At 35.7% G+C, this 14,387-nt stretch overlaps 1 long non-coding RNA gene across 4 annotated transcripts; it reads right to left on the minus strand.

The window, feature by feature from the left end:
* Positions 1-4,142: 4,142 nt before the first annotated feature.
* On the minus strand, positions 4,143-14,072 carry LOC110795929 (uncharacterized). 4 transcript variants are annotated; one of them, XR_008930760.1, is made up of 9 exons: positions 13,721-14,072; positions 12,873-12,920; positions 12,662-12,736; positions 12,336-12,430; positions 11,698-11,778; positions 10,671-10,800; positions 10,417-10,483; positions 7,889-7,955; positions 4,143-4,495 (listed from the first exon to the last, which is right to left on the minus strand). It is a non-coding gene; the product is annotated as an uncharacterized lncRNA (long non-coding RNA). The 4 variants fall into 4 exon arrangements; XR_008930761.1 differs by lacking the exon at positions 10,671-10,800 and having other exon boundaries at positions 12,873-12,966; positions 13,721-14,069; XR_002535475.2 differs by lacking the exon at positions 10,671-10,800 and having other exon boundaries at positions 13,717-14,067.
* Positions 14,073-14,387: the final 315 nt, after the last annotated feature.

Genomic DNA, 14,387 nt, shown 5'->3' on the forward strand with positions numbered 1-14,387 from the left:
CCGAGTTTATGATTCACGAACACGAACAAAGAACTCCAATCGTCGTTCCTCTATTTGGTTCACCGACACGTTCGGATCCTTCTTGAGATTCGTAGCTTAGGCAATGCTCAAGAGTGTTTTGCTTTTTGGGAAGAACAGTTTAGAGCGGAGGCAAAAACTGAACGTACGTAATTTCAGAATTAGGTTAGGGTTGGAAAAACATAAATTGGAGTGTGAAATATAACCCTTAGGTTATATTGTGTAACCGGCCAAGGCACAAGGCCTTAACCGACCACACACATGCTCAAACTCACCGAAGCCCAGCAGCAGCCGAGTATCGCAGCCGTGGGCTGTGGGCCTCGCTGCTTTGCTCGCTGCATTACTACCCATGCTGCGCGCACATGCCGTGCCTGCGGGCTAGCTGCTTGCTGCACGCGAGCTGCTGGCTCGTTGGGCCTTGCGCGCATGCGCGCTTGGCTCGATGGGCCGGCAGCTCCGTTGCGGCTCGTATTCGCAACTAACACCTTACGGCTATTATTTATCGTATCGTACTTGATGAATCACCGTCGTACGATACCATTATTCGTTTCACCTAGCTTACGAATATTCGCGATACGATATATGATTCCAATCCAACGTCATATCGTATATTATGTTTTTCCGAACTAATTCCCGAAAAGCTATTAAATGAAATTCCAATTCATTTAATCCGGTGATATGTTACATGTCATTGGTGTGACCTTATAGGTTCAGTCAAGAGTAAGTTGTGATCCTAATATAGATTAGAACTCATTGATCGGAAGCATTGCTCCATCTAGCTGTTCCAATAACTTGATCTCACTGAATTAATTGTTTGTAATTAATCTGAACCTTGGTATTAGACTTAATGAACCATGGGTGAAGGACACATTTCCTTCAACCATCACATGAGATATTCTGCCAGCGTGTCCCCTCTTAGGGCACTTGGGGCGGGCACTGCAATTCTTTCTAGAAGTTGCGGGTTAATCGCTCTGACTACACCTCATTGGACTTGTGGATTTCATGTGAGAAACTAACTCTTGGGAAGTCAAATGTGCTTGACCATCTAGCGCAACAAAGGACTTAACGTTTACAACCTTGGTACCTGCAAACTCAAATGATTGTCTAAATCAATTGACTAAACTCATTGGTCATCCACAAACCTATTTAAAGCCCAACTCACATGATTACAAATCAAATTATGCCGCCAATCCAACAAAAACCAAGAAGAAGACAAACCACCGTGGCTAAAAACACAATATCTATTATTTTTCAAGACTTATAAAACAGTACCAGTAATCCAGTCATTGAATTTACAGTAGTTCTTTGCCTCGAATACTCAAATTAAAATAAACAATGTTGACAACAATATTATCATTATCATATCTATGAGACAGTCTCAATAAACACTGAAAATGATTTCAGACAAACAGGACTACATGAGTATTAAAAAAAGAACCGTCACATCTTTACCTCTCTTCATCCAATATACAAACAAGGGGTACTTCAAATTACTTTGGAACTAAGAATCACAATCATTGAATGTCAACAAGGAAGGCAAGGTGAGAGCATAACCAGCTTAAGCACATTGTAAACAAAAACAAAACTTTGACCTTATGCATCAACACCAGACATTCAGCCGGGTCTGTACCCTGGATGGATGCACATAAACGTGAAACCAGAGGATGAATCTACAAATATTTTTTTTCTGTTCTCTCTGGCATGAACTCTATAATTAACAAAATAAGCTTGAAAATTATCAACCAAAAATACACAAATTAAAGAATAAAGAACTAAAAGAATTACTTAAATATTATGAACAAGAAGAAAAATTGAATGATTTCAATTAGAACTTACACCTAGGGAGAAAGAAGGTACCAACACTTACTAGAATTTTGATGTCATGGTCGCAATCGCCCAAGGAGAAAGAAGGTAACAACGATTAAACCCCAAATTCATATGAAAATCCGAACATTAAAGTTAGTTTTCGCGAATTTGAGCTTGAAACCCTAATTTTTTAAAAGAAACCCAGGTTCGAAAAGGGATTCGCAAACTAATTTTGACAGAAATATGTAATGAATCGCCAAAACAAAAAATAAAAATTCGAAGAACAAACTTGAATTAGTTCGATCTGGAAGAAGCTAAAAGTAAAACAAGCACGCAGAGAACCAGAGAGGGAAATGAGCAGCGGGGGTGGGGGAACAGCAGCGACAACGCGATGGTGGGGGAACAGCAGCGGCGACACCGCGGTGGAGAACAGCAGCGACGACTCGTGCGCTATGTGATGTGAGTGTTAAATTTTGCGCCCAGAGAACCAGAGAAGGGAAGGAGCAGAGAAACCAGAGAAGGGAAGGAGCAATAAGCGGGAAAATGCGAAAATGTAGAAATATTTTGTGCGGCTCGTTTGTAAAATGAGCCCGCACTTGAACTTAAGTGCTGCCAATTTTCTAAAATGATCCGGCACTTGTAAAAATTTATTTTTTCTTTATTTTTTTATGCACTCAAGTGCTGCCAATTTACTAAATAAGCCGCACTTGGAGGGAAGCACATGGCGATTTTTCTACTAGTGGATGGGCTGCTCTAGAGTTAGAGCTTCAGGATAGGTTTCATCTTATGTCCTTTTTATTATGTTCGCTGCAGGTTAATGAAAGTCTCCCGCTTTCTATTTCATTGTAATGGAAAGTTGTTGTTGTTGATGGTCAGAATGGGGCTGTAGAGGGACAAACTACTATAGTAATTCCCAAAGGGAGAACCGTACCTTGTGTGAAGGTTGTGACCATGCTTCGGTCAGGTACATTTACTGTTGATGTGCAGTATTTTGATGTCAGTGAGTTGCAAGCTCCAACAAAGATCAGTTCCTACAGGGTTAGTATACTCATGGTCACTCTGCACCTGTTTCTGTGGAACGGACAGATCGGCCCTTTTCAATCGAGCAACGGCGATTGTGCAAATCTTAAGGTCAGAGTGCGGTTGAATCTGCATGGAATTGTGTCAATTAAATTAGCAACAGTGAGTCTGCTACTAATTTATTATTGGTGGTGATACTGGTGACAATGATTTGTACTTTCAAGGTTAGTTTGCTTATGAATTCTCTTTTAATTTGTTTTTATTCCAGCTCTTGGAGGATAAGAAGTTGAGGTTCCTATAGTTTAAGAGACTGCTAAACTGGACACTGATGATACTCCAACCGAGACCCCCTTTGGTGAAGCTGATGTAAACATGCAAGATGCGAAGGGTGGTGCGGAAATCCCAGCTGCAAAAAATGGTACCCCTGTATCAGTAGAGAAGTCTACTTCGGAAGGTGATGACAAGCCAGTGCAGATGGATATTGATTCTAAGGTATGTTAAGGGCTCGGTCCCTTTAGTTTTATTTCAGATGTTGTCTGTAGTCTTATAGTGCAATAAACTCGTAGATTTTGGTGTCATCCTTCCTCTTTTTATGAACAAGTAATTTTTTATATTGTTGGTTAGCAGAGTTACCTTGCGTTATGTGAATGTTTGGACACTGATGTTGCTTTTCAGGGTTGTTCAGGGTTGCATGACTTTAATAGAAAATAACTTTATGGATAACGAAAATGTATGTCGTTGCACAAAGTCACCAACATACGGCAATGAAAGTAAACATCGTCGCACATTTGTTTACACTTTAGGCGACAAATATAAAACTCGTTGCCCAATAGAATCTTTGGGCAACGACTTTTTACGTCATCCAAAACTCCTTTCACTAGTAGAAAAAACCTCAAGCGCTTGGGGTAAAATGCTATCAAGTGCTGGTGATTATGCCCCCATCACTTGAGGGTGAAGCACTTTGTAATATTTTAAGTGCTTGGGGTTGACCCCAAGCACTTAACATGTTAAGTGCCTGGGGTTCCAGAAACCCCAAGCACTTGACATGTTAAGTGCTTGGGGTTTACGAAAAACCCCAAGCACTTAGTTTCGAATTTATGGAAAACCCCAAGCACTTGACATGTTAAGTGCTTGGGGTTTAAGGAAAGCCCCAAGCACTTGACTTGTGAAGTGCTTGGGGTTTTCAAAAACACCCAAGCACTTGATATTAACAATATTTTTTAAATAAATTCTGCTACCCCAAGCACTTAATATTCATTTTGTTTTTTTTTTTGTAAATTTTGCCAGACCCGTACCAATTTAGCACAATATGTTGTAGCTATAAACCTGTACCTACACCAAACAACCTCATTCAACCACAACGTACATACTACACACCAATAAACATGCCCTTGGCTCATCCATACACCATTCAATAACACAAGTGGAAAAAAAAATCAAAACAAATATCAAACAACGGGTTAAAAACATATTGTATCTAAATTAATTAATGGAGAAAGGTAGCTAACTACAGTATTAGATTCATTATAATGCTAAAAACGCGAACAATCAAAGACATTCATTAGTAATAAATCGTGCCAACTTGTCTCGAACACATTTTATTTCATCAGTCGTGAAGGAACGCTCCCTTGGTTTTTTTATGAATATTGGCCTATAATCAAATCCAAAAAAAAACACGTTATAATCTAGTTACAGTCATGAATATTGTAAAATATAATATAAACATTATTTTAAAACAATAATTGAGTTATATGAACAATTTTGACTTAAATCGCCGTTTTCGGTTCCAACTCTTAACTAATGAACCAAAATAAGTATTCCAAACCCTTTACACGTTTAATATACTTAATATTAGGATGATAAAATACATTCTCATCTACTTTGGTCAATTTATGCATATTTAAGGCTCGTTTGAACGTTATAGTACATATTTTGACTATAATTGTTGTTTTCGCTCCCAACTCTCAACTAATGAACCTAAATACATATTCTAAGCCTTTTACATATTAAATATACTTAATATTAGGATGATAAGACTCATTCTCATCTACTTTGGTCAAATTATGCAATCTAATACTCGTTTGATCGTTATATGACATTTTTTGACTATAATTGTGGTTTTTGCTCCCAACTCTATAGTAATGAAGCTAAATAGGTATTCTAAGTCCTTTACATGTTCAATATACTTAATATTAGGATGCTAAGACTCATTCTTATCTACTCTAGTCAAGTTATGCAATTTAAGGCTCGTTTGTTTGCTATATGTCATATTTTGACAATAATAGTTGTTTTCGCTCCCAACTCTCAACTAATGAAGCTAAATAGGTATTATAACCATTTTACATGTTCAATATACTTAATATTAGGATGATAAGACTCATTCACAACTACTTTGGTCAAGTTATCCAATTTATGGCTCGTTTGATCGTTATATTTTGACTACAATGGTTGTTTTCTCTCCCAACTCTCAACTAATGAAGAAAAATAGGTATTCTAAGCCTTTTACATGTTCATTATACTTAATTTTAGGATGATAAGACTTATTCTCATCTACTTTGGTCAAGTTATACACATTTATGGCTCGTTTGATCGTTATATGACATATTTCGACTATAATAGTTGTTTACGCTCCCAACTCTCAACTAATGAAGCTAAATAGGTATTCTAAGCATTTTACATATTTCATATACTTAACATTAGAATGATAAGACTCATTCTCAGCTACTTTGGTCAACTTATGCAATTTAAGGCTCGTTTGATCGTTGCATGTCATATTTTGACTACAATTGTTGTTTTCGGTTCGAACTTTTAACTAATGAAACTAAATAGGTATTCTAATTCCTTTACATGTTTAACATACCTAACATTAGGATGCTAAGACTCATTCTCATCTACTTAATTTGGTCAACTTATTCAATTTAAGGCTCATTTGATCGTTATATGTCATATTTTGACTATAATTGTTGTTTTCGCTCCCAGCTCTCAACTAATGAAGTTAAATAGGTATTCTAAACCATTTACATGTTTAATATACTTAATATTAGGATGCTAAGACTCATTCGCAGCTACTTTGGTCAAGTTATGCACATTTAAGGCTTGTTTGATCGTTATATGATATATTTTGACTATAATGGTTGTTTTCGCTTCCAACTCTTTACTAAAGAACCTAAATACGTATTCTTAAACCTTTTACACATTCCATATACTTAGTATTAGGTAGCTGAGGCTCATTATTATCTACTCCGGTCATGTTATGCACATTTGAGGCTCGTTTGACCGTTATATGACATATTTTGACTATAATGGTTGTTTTTGCTCCCAACTCTCAACTAATGAAGCTAAATAGGTATTCTAAGCATTTTAAATGTTTAATATATTTAATATTAGGATGATAAGACGTATTCTTGGCTACTTTGGTCAACTTATGCAATTTAAAGCTCGTTTTATCGTTATATGACATATTTTGACTATAATTATTGTTTTCGCTCCCAACTCTCAACTAATGAAGCTAAATAGGTATTCTAAGCCCCTCACATGTTCAATATACTTAATATTAGGATGGTAAGACTCATTCGCAGCTACTTTGGTCAAGTTATGCACATTTAAGGCTCGTTTGATCGTTAATATGACATATTTTGACTATGATGAGCGTTTTCGCTCCCAACTCTTAACTAATGAACCCAAATAAGTATTTTAAACCCTTTACACGTTTAATATAATTAGTATTAGGTTGCTAAGACTCATTCTCATCTACTTTGGTCAAGTTATGCACATGTGAGGCTTGTTTGACCGTTATAGGACATATTTTGACTATTATGGTCGTTTTCGGTCCCAACTCTTAACCAATGAACCTAATTAAGTATTTTGAACCTTTTACACGTTTAATATACTTAGTATTAGGTTGCTAAGACTCATTCTCGTCTACTTTGGTCAAGTTATGCACATTTAAGGCTCGATTGATCGTTATACGAACAATTTTGACTAAAATGGTCGTTTTCGACTCCAACTCTAAACTAATGAGCCTAAATAATTATTCTAAACCCTTGACACGTTTAATGTACTTAGTATTAGGTTGTTAAGACTCATTTTCAGCTACTTTGGCCAACTTATGCACATTTAAGGCTCGTTTGATCATTATAGGACATATTTTGACTTAAATGGTCGTTTTCGCTCCCAACTCTCAACTAATAAAGCTACATAGGTATTCTAAACCCTTTACACGTTTAATATACTTAGTATTAGGTTGATAAGACTCATTCTCATCTACTTTGGTCAACTTATGCACATTTAAGGCTCGTTTGATCATTATATTATTTATATTTTGACTGAAATGGTCGTTTTCGCTTCTAACTCTCAACTAATGAACCAAAATAAGTATTCTAAACCCTTTAATCATTTCATGTACTTATTATTAGGTTGAAAAGACTCAATCTCATCTACATTGGTCAAGTTATACACATTCAAGGATCATTTGACCGTTATATGACATATTTTGACTATAACTGTTGTTTTCGATCCCAGCTCTCAACTAATGAAGCTAAATATGTATTCTAAACCCTTTACACGTTTAATATACTTAGTATTAGGTTACTACGACTCATTCTCATCTACTTTGGTCAAGTTACGCACATTTAAGGCTCGTTTGATCGTTATATGAACAATTTTGACTTAAATGGTCGTTTTCGGCTCCAACTCTAAAATAATGAACCTAAATAAGTATTCTAAACCATTTAAACATTTAATATACTTAGCATTAGGTTGATAAGGCTCATCGTCAGCTACTTTTGTCAAGTTATGCACATTTAGGCTCGTTTGATCACTATATGTTATATTTTGACTTAAATGGTTCTTTTCACTTCTAACTCTTAATCTAATGAATCTAAATAAGTATTCTAAACCCTTTACACGTTTAATCTAAATAACTAATTATATTTAACGACTTAACTAGATCATTTCCATCAAATAACTAACAATACCACGTATATTCAAATATTGTACCCAGACTAAATAGAAAGAAAAAGAATGAAATGTTAGAAATACATACCAATATCAACGGGGGCTATTAATTTCGATCTCTACACTCCTCACGAGCTCCAAGTTGAATCGTATCGCTACAAAATCAATAATAAATATTAGCACACGGTATTAAGCTTATATCAAGTGAGCATCATGAATTACATCAGCAAACTATACTACACTATATGGCATGCATTGTCTGCATACTTCTTTATGCTATATATTTTCTACAACAGAAGTAAACAAAGTTATAGTATCAAAATCAGAGATTTACAAGATTATGGTAGGTCAGTTCATTTATGAACCACTACTTGGCTTAACTCAGGTACCGGATAGGCTTTAAGATCGTAGCTAGGAAGAAGCAGAATTTCGTCCACAGATACATTCAAGTACAGGCTCGTGCCCTGCAGGTTTGGTCAACTTATTCAATTTAAGGCTCATTTGATCGTTATATGTCATATTTTGACTATAATTGTTGTTTTCGCTCCCAGCTCTCAACTAATGAAGCTAAATAGGTATTCTAAACCATTTACATGTTTAATATACTTAATATTAGGATGCTAAGACTCATTCGCAGCTACTTTGGTCAAGTTATGCACATTTAAGGCTTGTTTGATCGTTATATGATATATTTTGACTATAATGGTTGTTTTCGCTTCCAACTCTTTACTAAAGAACCTAAATACGTATTCTTAAACCTTTTACACATTCCATATACTTAGTATTAGGTAGCTGAGGCTCATTATTATCTACTCCGGTCATGTTATGCACATTTGAGGCTCGTTTGACCGTTATATGACATATTTTGACTATAATGGTTGTTTTTGCTCCCAACTCTCAACTAATGAAGCTAAATAGGTATTCTAAGCATTTTAAATGTTTAATATATTTAATATTAGGATGATAAGACGTATTCTTGGCTACTTTGGTCAACTTATGCAATTTAAAGCTCGTTTTATCGTTATATGACATATTTTGACTATAATTATTGTTTTCGCTCCCAACTCTCAACTAATGAAGCTAAATAGGTATTCTAAGCCCCTCACATGTTCAATATACTTAATATTAGGATGGTAAGACTCATTCGCAGCTACTTTGGTCAAGTTATGCACATTTAAGGCTCGTTTGATCGTTAATATGACATATTTTGACTATGATGAGCGTTTTCGCTCCCAACTCTTAACTAATGAACCCAAATAAGTATTTTAAACCCTTTACACGTTTAATATAATTAGTATTAGGTTGCTAAGACTCATTCTCATCTACTTTGGTCAAGTTATGCACATTTGAGGCTTGTTTGACCGTTATAGGACATATTTTGACTATTATGGTCGTTTTCGGTCCCAACTCTTAACCAATGAACCTAATTAAGTATTTTGAACCTTTTACACGTTTAATATACTTAGTATTAGGTTGCTAAGACTCATTCTCGTCTACTTTGGTCAAGTTATGCACATTTAAGGCTCGATTGATCGTTATACGAACAATTTTGACTAAAATGGTCGTTTTCGACTCCAACTCTAAACTAATGAGCCTAAATAATTATTCTAAACCCTTGACACGTCTAATGTACTTAGTATTAGGTTGTTAAGACTCATTTTCAGCTACTTTGGCCAACTTATGCACATTTAAGGCTCGTTTGATCATTATAGGACATATTTTGACTTAAATGGTCGTTTTCGCTCCCAACTCTCAACTAATAAAGCTACATAGGTATTCTAAACCCTTTACACGTTTAATATACTTAGTATTAGGTTGATAAGACTCATTCTCATCTACTTTGGTCAACTTATGCACATTTAAGGCTCGTTTGATCATTATATTATTTATATTTTGACTGAAATGGTCGTTTTCGCTTCTAACTCTCAACTAATGAACCAAAATAAGTATTCTAAACCCTTTAATCATTTCATGTACTTATTATTAGGTTGAAAAGACTCAATCTCATCTACATTGGTCAAGTTATACACATTCAAGGATCATTTGACCGTTATATGACATATTTTGACTATAACTGTTGTTTTCGATCCCAGCTCTCAACTAATGAAGCTAAATATGTATTCTAAACCCTTTACACGTTTAATATACTTAGTATTAGGTTACTACGACTCATTCTCATCTACTTTGGTCAAGTTACGCACATTTAAGGCTCGTTTGATCGTTATATGAACAATTTTGACTTAAATGGTCGTTTTCGGCTCCAACTCTAAACTAATGAACCTAAATAAGTATTCTAAACCATTTAAACATTTAATATACTTAGCATTAGGTTGATAAGGCTCATCGTCAGCTACTTTTGTCAAGTTATGCACATTTAGGCTCGTTTGATCACTATATGTTATATTTTGACTTAAATGGTTCTTTTCACTTCTAACTCTTAATCTAATGAATCTAAATAAGTATTCTAAACCCTTTACACGTTTAATCTAAATAACTAATTATATTTAACGACTTAACTAGATCATTTCCATCAAATAACTAACAATACCACGTATATTCAAATATTGTACCCAGACTAAATAGAAAGAAAAAGAATGAAATGTTAGAAATACATACCAATATCAACGGGGGCTATTAATTTCGATCTCTACACTCCTCACGAGCTCCAAGTTGAGTCGTATCGCTACAAAATCAATAATAAATATTAGCACACGGTATTAAGCTTATATCAAGTGAGCATCATGAATTACATCAGCAAACTATACTACACTATATGGCATGCATCACTGCATTGTCTGCATACTTCTTTATGCTATATATTTTCTACAACAGAAGTAAACAAAGTTATAGTATCAAAATCAGAGATTTACAAGATTATGGTAGGTCAGTTCATTTATGAACCACTACTTGGCTTGACTCAGGTACCGGATAGGCTTTAAGATCGTAGCTAGGAAGAAGCAGAATTTCGTCCACAGATACATTCAAGTACAGGCTCGTGCCCTGCAGGTTTGGTCAATATTGTACACATATATTCAGGTTTGATTTGCAATGCTCGTGACAAACTTCATTTGTTACTTGTCAATTTGAATTACGGATACAGTATTATCTCACAGTTTACAATACCAAAACAGAAAGTTATAGTTGTTATCTTTTTGTTCATAATTAGTTAAATTTGCCTCTTATTGTTGGTTGATCATGTTGTTTTTGATTGAATGGTTAATTATCATGCCATATTAGTGCAGATCAGTGCACTAATATCACTAAGAAGTTGAGAAAAGTTCAATCTATGAGTCAGCATATTACTACAGATCAGTGCAAATCAGCAGCAGATCAGTCTGCAGATCAGTGCAGTCTAGTGCAGATCAGTCTGCAGATAAGTGCAGTCTAGTGTATATCAGCAGCAGATCAGTGCAGATCACCTGCACATTAGCCTGCATATCAGCTGCAGATCAGTGCAGATCAAATAGCAGCAGCAGGTAATGCAGATTAACTACAACAACAAACCAGCAGAAGCATAACAATCAAAACAACTACACCAGCAAAAAACTTGTGTAATTCACAGAAAAAAATCGCACACAGGCTTTGTCTATAGCATAAATAAATCTTCTTGTCTTTAGCCATAAAAAGGATAGCCCATAACTAAGTACTGCAAATAAATTTAACAAATAAAAGTATGATAAATGAGGAAATGTAGCTAAGCAATATTCCAGAATCCATAAAGTATGCTTTACCCATCTTCTAGAATTCGTATATCCTATCTCCCACAGTTGCACGGTTGCTAGGAAGGCCGAACCTTACCAGAGTAGTAAAGCATCTCATAAAAAGCAGACAAATTAAATATTTTTGCATGACATGGAGAGCCAACTAAATAGTACTACATATAGTGAAAATACAAACCATCTGATTCAAAGCTTTTTCCAAGACATGTTGAGTGATCACGGTACGTTGCTCAAAACAAGTTGTGCAAGCATCTGTTACCTGAAATCGAGTAAAAGGTGTTATGCAAAATTACAAATTTCAGTAGCCGACACCAAAAGGTGTGGAGAATACAGTGAATAAGAACAGACTGTGTAGCAAACAAAGTCTATCACTAACCAACGCAAAGTGCACAAGATATAATAGGCATGTTATAGAACAAATTTGAATACCATGCATCAGAAACTTCTAGCATTCAGCCTGTAGATAAAATAATTACGGAGTATTTGACAAGGCAAGATTCAACTCAATACGGATACACTAGGGGGGCAGAATATGATGAGTAGATTTGAAACACCAAATGAATAAGGAAGGTCTAACCATGGGTTCAATTATCATCACATATGGCATTATGAACAAAATCAACTGTTTTTTTACACGCAAGCAAACTAAAACAGGCCTCAAAGAGCCATATAAATACAAAATGGTAATTAACAAATGTACACTGAATAGTAATTTAGGCCAATAGATTTTAAATATTTCATACAAACATAGTGAACCTAGAAATGTAAAATGACTTAACACGCATACACTACTTTTGTCACAAAACAAGAACAGACCTTTTTAAGTGAAATTTTGTCCTTCTCTGGCACAATGTCATGGATGGACACCAAACTTCAGTAGGTGTCAGTTCTAGACTAGTGTGAGCTGATCCCTACGACATACGGGCACATTAAAATTAGCAAAAGAACAGGAAAATGATGCAAGATACATTGACAAATCAGAGCAGTCAATAGTGAAATTGTGACTCATTTATTTTTAAAATCTGCTTTTCAAAACCAACAGCAGTAAAATTTTCAAGCTACTTCTCCCCCACTGATTTTTCAGCTGGACTGAATCCAGATAGAAGATTGACCATACATAACAATACAAAGATTGTGCGTACCTGTAATGTGTGAGCCAATGCCTGCTGAAATTTGTCTAGTGGAAGACCAACAACCCGAGGAACCATGGGGAAAACCTGAGACCACAAAACAATTACAATCCAACAAAATAAAAAGGCAAAGCATAACTAGAGATACAGAAAAGTCCAGCACATGGTTAATATAAATTACAGTATTCGATAATGGAACTAAGGGAAGAGATAGTAAAAGCACCTTATTTTTTGAAAGAGAAGATAGCATGGGAATCAGGATAGTAGCATCCTGCAACAGCAGTCCATTGATGAAAAATAAGTTCAGATCCCAATAGCTTGTCAGGAAATCAATAAAAAATATTAGGCTTCAAAGGAACCTTCAGTTTGGTTTCACATAGATGTTTAACAATAAAAATAAGACCAGGTGGAGGAGTGGTTTGTTCAGCTAGTTATACAAAATAACCCACCTATTAACGCTTCTGAACAACCCACCCAACTGAACAAAAGCAGGCAGAAGTAGAGAACATCTACAGTAGAGAACTTTAAAGTTCATATTGTCGGCAGAGAGCATGTCCTTGATGCTTAACTTATACAATATAGTACTACACTCATGGTGCAAAATTGGTTGGCCTCGGGGAAATAAGGGTTAACTAAATAGAAGATGTAGCTATACAATTCAACAAACACTTAGAAAATGTAACAAGCAACCTGATATACAAGCTGCTGGATTAGCAGACTGGCCAAAATTGATTCCATTACGTTAAATGTAAATCCATTGGTGTCTTTAATGGTTTTTTGGACATGAATTTGCAAGAATAGCAGCATAAAACCACTGTAAAAACATGCTTGAACATTATTAACAAAATAACTGGTGGTTAATTCGAAAAATAATTAACAAAATTCACTGGTGGTTAATTCACAAAATAATTAACAAAATTGCAAAATTATAAATAAAATTAACCGATTGTTAACAAAATTAACTGGTGGTTAATTCACTCATTCAGTCATTGATACTTTTGAGGGATAATTAAAAAAATTGTAGAAAAAAACAAAATTAGTGATAATTTACAAAATGCAGAAATAACCTACGGTGTTCAGCGGGAGGAGGGCCAGCGACGTAGGCGGTGCGCGTAGGAGAAGAGAGGAGATGAGGCGAGCCGGCAAGGAGAGGAGCTTCCAACAGTAAGCGAGTCAGCTTCCAGAAACACAGGAGTGTTGCGCAGGGGGAGATTCGCGGGTGGGGGATATGACAGCCACGACACGGTGGTGTTTTGGGGTGGGCGGTGTTGGGGAAGAAACGCCGGTGTTGGGGCAACAAGCAGATGAAGCAATCGAGAACGAAATTTTGTGTTGGGGCGCAATCAGAGGAAGCAGCTAGAAAAAAAAGAAGCGGGGAATGAAATTTGGGATGGGAAGGATTTTTTCTAATTTCCAAATTAACCTAACTAAAGTAGTGAAAAGGAAGGTCTAAGTGCTTGGGGTGAATACTAAACCCCAAGCACATGTAAAATTTGTAATCTTGTGCTTGGGTGAATAGAAAATCCCAAGCACTTACTTCAAAAAAAAATTAGGTTCAACCCAAGCTCTTGGCTCAAAGCACTAGGATTTTTCTACTAGTGTTTTGTGCAACAAGATTTGATTTCAACGCCAAAATGTACCAAGGGCGTCGGGCCTATAGCAACGACCTTAGACCTGGATAAAATCATCGCCTCAAACTTAAGGTGGTGAATTTTAGGGGTGGAAATCAGGTCGGGTT

The sequence above is a fragment of the Spinacia oleracea genome, chromosome 3, assembly GCF_020520425.1.
Source record: "Spinacia oleracea cultivar Varoflay chromosome 3, BTI_SOV_V1, whole genome shotgun sequence".
NCBI classification, from domain to species: domain Eukaryota; kingdom Viridiplantae; phylum Streptophyta; class Magnoliopsida; order Caryophyllales; family Amaranthaceae; genus Spinacia; species Spinacia oleracea.